Source organism: Schistocerca piceifrons, chromosome X, assembly GCF_021461385.2.
Source record: "Schistocerca piceifrons isolate TAMUIC-IGC-003096 chromosome X, iqSchPice1.1, whole genome shotgun sequence".
NCBI classification, from domain to species: domain Eukaryota; kingdom Metazoa; phylum Arthropoda; class Insecta; order Orthoptera; family Acrididae; genus Schistocerca; species Schistocerca piceifrons.
The window spans coordinates 926912053-926924533 of record NC_060149.1 but is presented as its reverse complement, the minus strand read 5'-3'; positions in this window follow the sequence as shown (position 1 = coordinate 926924533).

Sequence of the window (12481 nt, the reverse complement as noted above, 5' to 3'; positions counted from 1 at the left end):
AGCCCTTTTAAACATGGCTGAAATTGCACCCATTGTTTGACTTTGGATCCCATCTTGCCAGTTGCACAACGTAGCAGTCATCTGCTGCTGTAGTTGACCTCGGTTGACCACCATTTCTCCTTCAGGGAGCAGTGCCTGTGGTTTTGAATGCTCCCCATGTATGTGAAACAGTGCTGTGGCCAGTACCAAACTCATGGGCTACCCCCATCACACTTCATCCTTCTTCCAGTTTCCCGATGATTCCTCCACAGGTGAAGTCAACCAAATGTTGTCTCTGGGATATGTGGTAATGAAGACCATGACCACAGTGTACCTTAAATACTCACTGATTGACACACACTGTCCATTCCCATTCCTTCAACCGCCTTGTGCTGTGGGGCCAGCCCCATTTGGTGCTTTAGCCATACTGACCTCACACAACTCAGTGCCTTTCATTGTAACATATTATTGTATGCATGTACTTGCTTTTTTAAAATTTTGTTATGATTATGTGAGTTATATAGTGACTTGTTCTATGACAAAGTAGCTTTGGATCAAGTAATCCCACAAAGCTTAAGAAAAGTAAATAAGTAAAAATCTTATTGCTTTATTCAAACACTTTTTTAATGCAAAATATTTTTATGTGCAATGTTTCTCATTAGTTCTATATTTTTTAAGTGAAATGACCACTTAGCAAATTATGGATTCCTTTTCATTTCTCCAGTCAACAAATAAATACTTCACAATTTGATCACCTGAATGAAAAATTTAACACGTCAATGATACATTGCTTTATAACTTTTTAAACTGTTCTGTGAAAAGCAGATGCTATTAACACAGGGTGTCCTGGTTAGAGGTATACACAAACAAATCCTTATAAAGGAAGATCTCAACATTTTATGTTGTTTGGTAAATACATAATCGATAGAGACACTCTCCAAGATGTGATCCTCACCATTTCATGAACAGTACTGAGTCACATGGTGGATACATGCCAGTGACAGGGCATACCATACCCCTGATCTCTTTGTATGTATGCCTACTAAAATATAACCAAATGTTTTTATATACCTCTAGCTCAGATACCCTGTACATTTTGTGAGCTGCTGGTTTTCTGTGGGTGAAATTGTCACACTTGTCAGAGACTATAGTATCTGAAATTAAATTGAGATAGGATACATTTTATATTTGGTTTTTATCCATGTGGCTTTCATATACTGTTTAAATAAACCACAGAATATGTAATGTAATGTAAAACATTATTCTGTAATTTTAGTAACAAGTTGAGTGCAAAATACATATGTTACATATCTTGACACCAGTAAGGGAGAGCTAAAGCATCTTCACTTCATACCAATGTGTGGTATAAGTGTCTAATAAATATAATTTGTGTTCTGACATTCCGAGCATGGGTTTTGCCAGTGATAGAGGGATGGGTTCATACTACAGGGAGTTCAGTCAAAGTGAGATGAAGACTTTATAGTCTGGCATAAATGTAGGTAATTGGAAGCTGACAAGGAGAATAAGCACTCAAAAGATACAATAAATTCTAAGTTTATTCTGAATCTCGGGCTACAGATTTACTTTCCTTATGGACGTGCCTCCACACTAAAGTCAAGTCCTTACACAGAGATAGTGCTGTTTATCCTGTTCCACCTGCTAACTTGATTCCTCAAATGAATCTAAGATCAACAGAGCCTTGCAGCTATCTAGCTGCTTTCCAGTGTCTTCAGCATAACTTTGGCTACCTTCATCTGTGACTGCTTCGCACATCTAATTCATACAGTCTACTGGGCAACAACTCTGACTACATCCTGTACCATTCTCTCTCTGGATGCTCCATCCTGGAGTTTTGTTTCACTTTCCCCTTCACCCTTGCCAGCCCCTGGCATGAAGTACCATATTTTATGCACTATAATACATACTTTTTTCTTCAAAGAATTGCCTCCAAAATTGAGGCATGTCTCATACTTGAAATTAATATAAAAATGTCCAGTGTTTGATTTGAAATTCCTGCCAGTCTTAAAAATGGGCATATATTTAATGGTCTTAAAAAATGGGCATGTATTTAATGCCACAGGAAACCTATCTCTATCTGGCAACACTGGGATTTAACTGGCAGCAGCAGTGCACTGATGTGACGAACGTGAGTTGTGGCAGGAATTCACGGGCTTGTTGCTAACTCCCCCCCCCCCCCCCCCCCCCCCAAATCACGAACCCAAAACACTGTCTAGTCTATGATGCAACATTGCAGTCCCCAGTGCCAGAGAACTTGAACTGAAAGTGATTTGTGTTATCGGTAACAGTACAATATTTTTGTTAGCAGCTAGTTTTGTAACGAAACAAATAAAAAGTATTCATATGATGTGGGCTATAAATAGCATGTGCAGAAGAACATGAAACAGAGCAGCATTTCAGCCCTCCACCAAAAGAAAAAACCATTCACAATTGACAGGCTGGTAAAGAAGAACAGAAAAATATGAGGAAGACTAAATGTGCAAATAGAGAACTGAATGCAAAATGGCCAAAACTAAAGATGACTTATTAAATGGATTCAAGGACACCATCAAAATGGCATTGGAATTAATACAAAAATGATTCAAACACATGCTTAAATGATTCAAACACATGCTCATAAGCTAGCACTGCAGTGGAACTTAACAGGCTTTGAAGGTGGAGTTTGTTAGTGCTACAGGTTTATTGAAGCATCATGGACTTAGCATGTGAACCAAAACCAAAGTATCTCAGAAAATGCCACAAGAGTATGAAGAGAAAATATTATCTTTCCATCCTTTTATTATTCAACATCAAAAGAAAACCAGTCTGGACCTAAGCCAAATAGCGAATATGGACAAAACTTCTCTGACATGTGATGTGCTGAGTAATAGAATTGTTGCCATGAAAGGTGCTAAAACTGTAACTATAAAATCTTGTGGCCATGAAAAAATGCACTACACTGTTGTCCTTTAATGTTGTGCGATGGTACTAAACTTAATCCAGTTATCATTTTCAAGTGCAAAACAATGCCAAAAGCTTCTGAAATACCGCCATGTGTTGTTATTCATGTACATGGCATGCATTGGATGGATGAGGTTGGTATGAAATTATGGATTAACAGAATATGGGAGAGAAGGAAAGGTGCTCTATTTAAGAAGAGTTCTCTTCTTGTGCTAGATTAGTTTATTAGTAATTTGAAAAATTCTGTGAAAGAGAAATTGAGACAGGGAAATACAGAGCTTGCTGTTATGGAGGGTGGACTTACTTCACAATTGCAATCTCTTGATGTCTCAACAAATAATCCATTTAATGTGTATATGACAGAGGAATGGAAGAAATGGATAATGGATGAAACCCAACTTGAATTCATACTGAAGAGAGCTTTAAAATGACCTACAATCAGACAGGTATGTTAGTGGATAAAACAGTCATGCTCTGGGGTGACAGATGACATTATTATTAAATCTTTCACAAAGTGTGGCATAAGTAGTACTCTCAATGGCAGTGAAGACCATCTTATAGATGAAGAGGGCAACATGATGAAAAAGAAGAAGAAAGTTCAGATAATGATTTTCAGGGATTTTAAAGGTCAGATCTGTTTTATAAACAAAGAAGTTTGTTTTAGTCTGGCTTTACAATCTAATAATAAAAATGATAAAAATATTAAAAATGTTATTTTTAAAAAATTGCTTAAAAATTAAGGTGTGTCTTACAGTCTGCAGCATCTTATAGTCCGTAAAATATGGTAGCATCAAAGGCTTCACATTGCCTTGTCAACTAACTTGGTTCAGAGGCTGTATGGAGAGGATAGGTAGTATTTCCCTATATGGCTACTAGATACATCCTAAGCCTTTCGTTGCCTTCTTATGACGTAGTGCAGTCCCCACCACAAGCCCCTCTCTCTTTCTCTCTTACAGCTGGTGCTCTCTGTCTCACAATTATTGCGTAAGGATCTTGCTTCATTAAATCCACCATCTTATTCATCCCTTTAATGTCCAAACACTTTGCCTCATAAAGCTTGTCAGCTAACACTGCTATATGATCCTTGTGTGTGCATCTGCTGTGCCCCAGCTTTACTCTTGTGGTTTCTGCCACAACAAAATTCCATCTTTATCTAACTTTTGGTATTTCTTACAGGAATTGTCTTTTAGTTAAGGATATGACACTTCTCTCTTGGAAAAATTGACATTAACTGTTCAGAGTAAAATCAGTTTCTTGGGTTCTTCTTATGGATTTTTAGCATACATACTGCATTTTCTGGATAGTGGTGCACTATGGTAGTTGTAACACAAATTTTCCCACAACTATCATTATTATCAAAATAATTCCACATACTCAGCCCTTGCAGCTTATACACTGTCTGCCACAGCATATTAACATGATGATTATGATGATGATGATGATGTCATATTAACATAATCAGTATAATAAATGTTAGGGTTACAAACATCAAATAGAAAAATTCGTTTAAGTGTTTGGAGAGTCTCTTCTCCTCCTGCTGTTCATCAACCATTATTTCCAGATCACCAAACCTTTTTCCTGAAACTTTCAAGTCATCTAGTTGGGTAATCACATGATCTGATGATAATTCTAGATTTAACAAAGAAATGTTTATCATCTCATTTAAAGACATTATTCTTTTTACAAAATCATTTGGAATTTGGCATACTGGCCAAACCAATTTTGCTTCACACTATTCCTGATCAAAAGTCAACAGTAGAGCAAATGTTTGTCTGCAGAGCCATCTATACTTATTTAACGCTTTACAGTTTAATTGTTCATCTGGAAGTTTTGCATACTGTCTCTTTGCTTCATAAATTTAAAAAAAAATCTTTGTCAGGCTGACTAAATATATGTAGTAACAACACACACAAATAAATTCTTGCTTAGAGCATAAATTGCTCTTAATGGGGAAACAGTCCAGAAGTTCCATACTGACTCCAAGCACAGTGCCAGACTGAATCCTATACAATGCAGAGAGTCCTGAGAGCCAAGTAAAGCTAACACAAGGAAACACAATAACAGAATCAGGCTGAGTGCACTAAGTCCAGGATTGTATTAGGTAGATTACTTGTTAGTTTCTCAAGGTTGTGCTGCCCATTGGCTGTTTTCACTGATCTGAATGTGACTGTGTCTTCAGCATTTGATTGTGCCACTACCAGGTGTCAGTGTAAGTGAGTTGAATTGTGCTGGTTCGTGCCAATGTCTCCATCCAGTTATGGTAGTGGCCACCAAGGTGCCAGTACGATACAAGTGATAACATAGGGTTACCACAGTCCTCTACCCTTGGAGGCTGACTGAGACAGTGCAACCCCAGTGTTCCTCTCCCACAGCCTGGGATGTCGCATGGTACTGAGGAAAGTGATGTCCTTGTCCTCCTAAGCACCTTCGACACACCCTTAATGTGGACAGAAGCTCCTGTTGGCTGCAGCCAGAGAGTAGGGTTGGAAGTGGCCTGGGGGTGACTACTCCATCATGGGGGGATGCCCTATGGTGTGAAGTAAGCCATGGGGTGCACCAATGCCAGAGATGAATCCGTAGGCACATTTGGCCCCCTGTGGCCGACAGGAGGAACTGGCTGTGATGGCACCTGGGAACCATCCAGCACCCCTGTCTGCTGCAGAAGCTCATCTGAACCCAGCTCCCGCTGCTCTTGTGGAGTGCTGGAAAAAACAATGGATGAGGGAGTGGTGGGTCAGGTTGAGCTCAATGCAGGAGGTGGAAGCCAAGAACAGAGAAGGTGCCCATAGGGATGGAGAAGAAGACAGAAACCCAGACTGAAGGAGGGGGAAAGGCTTGGTAGATGTATGCTGTGGTCACAGAGGCCGGTCTCACAACTGCAGGTGTAACTGGTTGTGATGGCATGTCAACAGCCTGTCCTGTATCTACAGTGTGAAGACTCATTAAACCTGCTGGCTGTGGATGACTGCCAGAATCCATTGCTCGAGGTGACCAGAAGGGGGTCCCTGGGGCATAGTGTGGTGATGGAGGTGCTGTAGCCAGGCAGAGGGTAAGCAGCAGGAGGTGCAACATCAAGCACATATGGCACCCGTGCAGGAGCTCAGCTGGGCTTTTCTTGCCAATTGTCTTGGAACGGTAAGAACTAAGACAACATGTGAGCACTTCCTCTGCTGTAATTTCTCTGATTTACTTCCTCATTTGCATTTTAAAACTCTGTATGAGTTGCTGTGACTCCCTGTTTGACTGGGGTGAGAACAGGGCACTCTGACGTGGTGAATACCGTGTTGCACCCAAAAAATATTGAATAGTCTGTGAGCTAAACTGCAAGCCATTGTCCATCAGCAGGGTGTGTGGGAGGCCTTCTATGGAGAAGATCTGGGTAAGAGCCTGCACCATTGATTTCACAGTCGTGGGGCAGCAGTTAACATTGTATGGAAACAGGGAGTAAGCATCTATGACAATCGATCAATATGAATGTCATCCTTTATCGTGAAAAATCGAGCCTGCAAAACCCAGGTGGACATGCTCCCATGGCTGTGAAGGTCCTGGCCATGGTGTGCAGTTTAGCCAGCTGGGTGGCATGCACACTTGGGACAAGCAGCAATTAAATGTTCAATCTCACAGTCAACACTAGACCAGTAGACATGTCAGTGAGTCAGCATATTTGTCTTTTCAATGGTGTTGAGCCAGTCATGCAATATTTTTTAAAAGAGTAAACCAACATTTGACACTGTATTACTACATTTATCTTCTATAATGTTTAGATTTCTGCTTTATGTAATTCTCAAGTACAATGCTAAAAGTTTCTAGTTGTGACACATCAGTTAAGGCAGTCCAAAACAGGTAAATAAGATGAACACATGTCTTTCAGATGAACTGTCAAAGATTCCAGGAGGCAGGAAGGCTCAGTAGGTGTGTGCGGCAGTGATGGGGGCCAGTCCCACAATCATAGGTCTAGTTGGGCCACCAACCTATCCTCTACCTGCAGTGTGAAGACTCACCGACCCTGCTGGCCGTGGATGACTGCCAGAATTTGATAGTTCATCTTAGAGACATTGTAGTCTTGTTTACCTGCTTTGGACTGCCTTAACAGATATGACATAATAATGGTCCAGCAGCTTCTAGCATTGTACTTGAGTATGCATAAAGCCAAAATCTTGATAGTACAGAAGATAAATATAGTAATATACAGTCTAATGGTGGTTTACTCTTTTAAAAAATTATCATATTTGAGGCCGCCCAGTAACCATGATGCAAGAGGCGAGGACTGTCCCACCTGAGGGATGTTAGACCGACCAGCCACGGCACTGCGTGTTCTATAGCCACAAAATTACACCATCAATAAAAGTCAGTCTATGGTGTAGCACAAAATAATTATTGATGGAATCTGATGCATGAGTTGGAGGCTGTTCTGGCCACCTCCTCTGGAAATTTTGCCACACCTGGCAGAGAACAGGCTCTGAGCTGACCGTATGAGTGAAACGGGAGCTCATAACGGGTAACCCACCCGTGGTCTGCTGAGCTTCTTTGTCTAAGTAAAAATGAAGGCTTTTTTCCTGGTCGAAGGTGGAACAGGGACCTGTGGGGAGATGTGAGAGTGTATCTGTGTTGGAGTGCCAAGCTGTCAGGCAGAAGGAATCTCATAGTGATAATGACTGAGGAACAAGGCCCAGTCTTGAAGTCTATGTGCCATCTCATCCATCAGATGTGCCAGAGGGCTAAAATGGAGACTAAAGGCTTGTGATCCATGACCAGGTGAAACTTGACACCATATAGAAACACGTGAAACTTCTCAGTCACATAAGTGATAGCAAGGGCCTCCTCCTCAATTTGAGAATAATTCTTCTGCACCACATTGAGCATCTCTGAGGCAAATGCAATCAGCTTTTCTGAACCATTAGGATTTTGACAGTTCACTGCAGCCCCCAGGCCATACAATGATGTATCTATAGCCACAACAAGCAGTCAATTCAGCTCAAAGGTGGCCAGGCACGGGGCTGAATAAAGATTCTGCTTCAAACACTTGAATGAAGGTCACATACTGACATCCACAAAAATGAGATGCTCTTGTTCGGTAATTAATTTGTAGGATATGCCACAGTAACTGCCCGTGGGATGAATTTATGGTAATAAGCGATCTTGCCTAAAAATGCCTGGAGCTCCCTTATATTAGAGGGTCAAGGGAGGGCCTCAGTAGCTGCAATGTGAGTATTTGCCAATTAGATCCTCCAATGGGAAATGACATTTACAAAGTATTCAATAGAGGACTGGAAGAAATATGATTTATCCAGATTGCACTCAAGACCCATGTCCTGCAGAGTCTGAAACAGAAGCCTAAGGTTCTGTAGACATTTTTTGGTGGTGGTACCTGTGAGTACAATGTCCTCTAGGTAGTTTATATGACAAGGAACATGCTGTGTGAGGTGTTCATGCAATGGCTGTATGTGTAGAATGCATAGAGAATGTTAAGTATAAATAACTGCCAGGACTCCTCATGCAGTGGTAGTTGTAAATATACCTCTGACAGATCCAGTTTTGAAAAATACTGTCCCTCACCAGTTTTGTCATCAATTCTTCTGGATTTGGGATGGGGTATCTGACAACCATACACTGTGTGTTAATCATCACCTCGAAATCGCCCTAAATATGGAGCTTGCCAGTCAGTTTCTCAATAATCCCTAAGAGCGTAGCCCATCGGCTAGAGGAATATTGGCTGATATAGGTTCAGTGACATCCAAAGTAGTTAACCAGTCGAGTTCTTCCTGTACTTGTTCATGAAATGCTAGTGGCACTAACCTGGCTCTGAAGAAACGAGGTTGTGCTGTGTATTTAACCTGGCTCTGAAGAAACGAGGTTGTGCTGTGTATTTAAGAGTAATGTGCACTGTAAAATCTGTGGCCTTGCCTAAAAATGTACAAACATTCCTTGCAAAGTTCATCCATTTGCTGATATGGCTCAAGGTTGGAAACTGGGTTAACCAAATCTGTGACTGTGAATCCTAAAGCCCTGAAAGTATCTGAGCCAAACAAGTTTTTCATAAAAGCACTGTCCACCACAAGGAAAGTCACTGTTATAACTGCGAGATGGCACCAAGATACGAGACGATGGAGGGGGGGCCGAGGTGCAGATACGTGACAGAACTGATAAGTTATGCTGCCATGCCTGTATCCACTTGTAACTGTAGGGGTGTCCAATTAATATGCACATTAATCAATAGTTTGTTAGAAACAGTCACAAGATTGTTACAGCAGGAACTGATGATGTTAACGTCCATAGACTGAGAGAAGCATCTACATCTGCTCAGGAATCCAGCTGATGGACTGCTGCACAAGAAACTTTGAACGATTGAGCAATATATTGGACTTCATCTGAGGTGGGGTCTTGAAATTGCAGCACCCATTGGCTGACCCTTTTATTGGGAGTCAATCGAATTATAAAATCCCTAACTGTAGTATCAGTGTAAGACTCCTCAGACTGAGAAGTAATGAAATACCACTTTCAACTAAGACCTTACAACTCTGTGACTCAAGCCAATATGATTGATGGGGTTGCCTTCTCCACTGATAAAACTCCACTCTTGCAGAAATAACATGAATTTTTGGCAACAAAATAACATCAATAAGCAACACATATCATCAGATTAAAGACACACATCGTGCTGAAGAGAGGTTAAATTTCCTAACGAGTATTACATCTGGGCTGAGAACCATGACAGAAAGAAGGTGATAATGGAATCAGCGTTTGTTATGTTGAAGGCTGTGAACTGTTGTCATAGACTTTTTTTAATACACCTCCTGGTCCTCAGCAGTCTCATCATAGGTGGGTAAAGGACAGGTGAGCTGGCAATTGTTGAGGTCTTGCTAACAAGCTGGTCAGCACTCTGTCCAACATGATCATATGCTTTTGCTTTTGCAATTCCAGATACCTCTAGCTTTCCAGCTATTGCTGCAGTAATCTATGAAACACTGCCACCCTGGATGTGCCTGTTGACATCATCAGTTTGGCACAAAACTCAAGTGAGTGTTCAACCATGTTTGTTGTCTCTAGTGTAGTAACTACACACACAAATAAGTACATGCCTAGAGTTTAAATCACTTAATTGAGAAAACAGTTCAAAAGTACCATACACAGTCTGAGTACATTGCCAGACCAAGATTGTCCCAAGAGTGGAGTCAAGTTAACATGAGAAAACACAATAATGATGCTGAGTGCACTCCAATTTGGGATTATATCAGGTAGGTCTCTCATGGTGGAGTGTTTGTTGGCTGCACATGCTGACCCTGATTGGTGCTCCTTCACTATTTGATCATGCTGCTGCCTGATGGCCAGACCTGCAGTGCCAGGAGCTGGCATGGGCAAGTTGGAATGTTACAGTTCATGCTGGCACCTTGCATATAGTTACAATAGTAGCTGCTGAAGTGCCAGAATGATACAAGTCGTAACATAAGTTTACCACAATATACACTTTCCTCTTGAAAGATGAATTTGAAAGAAATGGAAAAATTATACACAAGTTGAACATATTATTGAAATTTACAGTACCATTTAGAGAACTGTAACATACACTGTCTAGTCACATTAATGTGACCATTTATTAAACACCTGAATAACCACCTTTTGCAGTGCAGACCACTGTGAGACCTGTAGGAAGGGAGCCAATGATGTTCTAGAATGTACTGACAAGGATGTAGAGCCATGCTGACTCCAGTGCTGTGGCTAGTTGCACTAGGTTTCGCAGTTGAGTACCATGGCACAAAAAGCACATTAGAGGTGGTCCCACATTTTCTTGATTGGGTTTAAATCCAGGGAGTTTGTTGTCAGGGGAATACAGCAAACTGATCTTGGTACTCTTCAAACCGCGCATGTACACTGAGAGTTGTGTCACATGTTGCATTGTCCTGCTTGTAGATGCTATTGTGTGAAGGAAAAAAAACTCTGTGTGTGCAGGGGGGAGGGGGGGGTGGGGGTGGACATCATCCCAAAAGATAGATGCTGACTTTTGTTGATCCACTGAGCCTTCCAGAATGATGGGATCACCCAGGGAATTTCACAAAAACATTCCCCAGACCACAACACTCCCTCCTCCGGCCTGGACCCTCCTGACAATTGTTGAAGGTGTTTGCTTTCAGACATTTCATGCTGATGGCTCATAAAATGTGATTCATCTGAAAAGGCTACCTGTCGGCACTCAATAGACATCCAGTTGTGGTATTGGCATGCAAATTTCAACCTTCATCTCCAGCGAACAGTAGTCAGCATGGGAGCACGGACCAGGAGACTGCTGCAGAGACCATATGCAGGAACTTTCACTGAATGGTCATTGAGGAGACACTGTTAGTAACCTCTTAGTTCATCTGGGTGGTCAGTTGCTTAACAGTTGCATGTCTGTTGACCCATACACATCTCTGCAGCCATCATTCACCCGTGTCTTCTATGGTGGGTGGTGAACCAGTTTTGGATAGCACCATTTTGCTCTGCAAAGTATACTTTAACCACAGTGGCATGTGAACAGTTTACAAACTTAACAATTTCAGAAATGCTTCCACCCTTGGCCCCAAAACCAATGATTGTGCCCTTTTCGATGTCAGGTAAACCACTCCATTTCCTCATTATGACAATGACTGCACTGTTTTCTGCATCTCCCGGACATGTTTTACGTACTCTCCACTGCTAGTGCTGCCATTTGCCATCTGTGAGTGGTTATTGCAGGTTTACATCAAACACAGACAATGGTCACATTAATCTGACTGGATAGTGTATGTAAATTTAGATGCTATAGCAGATTGTTTTCAGAAGATGAAGATATGGAAAGCTAGCAATGATGAGATGGAAGGACACACTGAAAATACCAAATGTAAGATAAAAGTGCCATACCTGAAACTAAAAGTATTGTTTTAATCTGTTTGCATGTAGGCTCCCTTTGTTTCTTTTAATCTTTATTATCACTATTACTTCATATGGCCATTGCCACTGTGATTCTAGCTTTCTGGATCTACCAAGTCTTACTGACTCATCAAAGACCAATACTTTGTAATCGACCCTAAATTTCTTCAGTTTGTGTTTCTTATGGTATTCTTCCTTACTTGTTTTCTTATTCTTTTCTATTAACTCTCTCACTTTTCTGTGTGTTCCTTGCATTCTTCACATGTGATACTTTATTAGCTTACCTGTGTTGACTACTGGCCAGCTGGTGTGGCTGATAAATTCTAGGCGCTTCAGTCTGGAACCACGTGACCGCAATGGTCGCAGGTTCAAATCCTGCCTGAGGCATGGATGTGTGTGATGTCCTTAGGTAGGTTAGGTTTAACTAGTTCTAAGTTATAGGGGACTGATGACCTCAGATGTTAAGTCCCATAGTGCTCAGAATCATTTGAACCATTTTTTTTTTTTTTTTTGTTGACTACTGTCACATTATTCCTGGTACATTTGCTTTTCTTCCATACATTAATTGAAATGATGTGTACCCTGTGATGCAGGGTAGTGTGGTATTAAATATAAATATTACATACTGTAGCTGATGTAACCAACTCAGACAATCAAATGG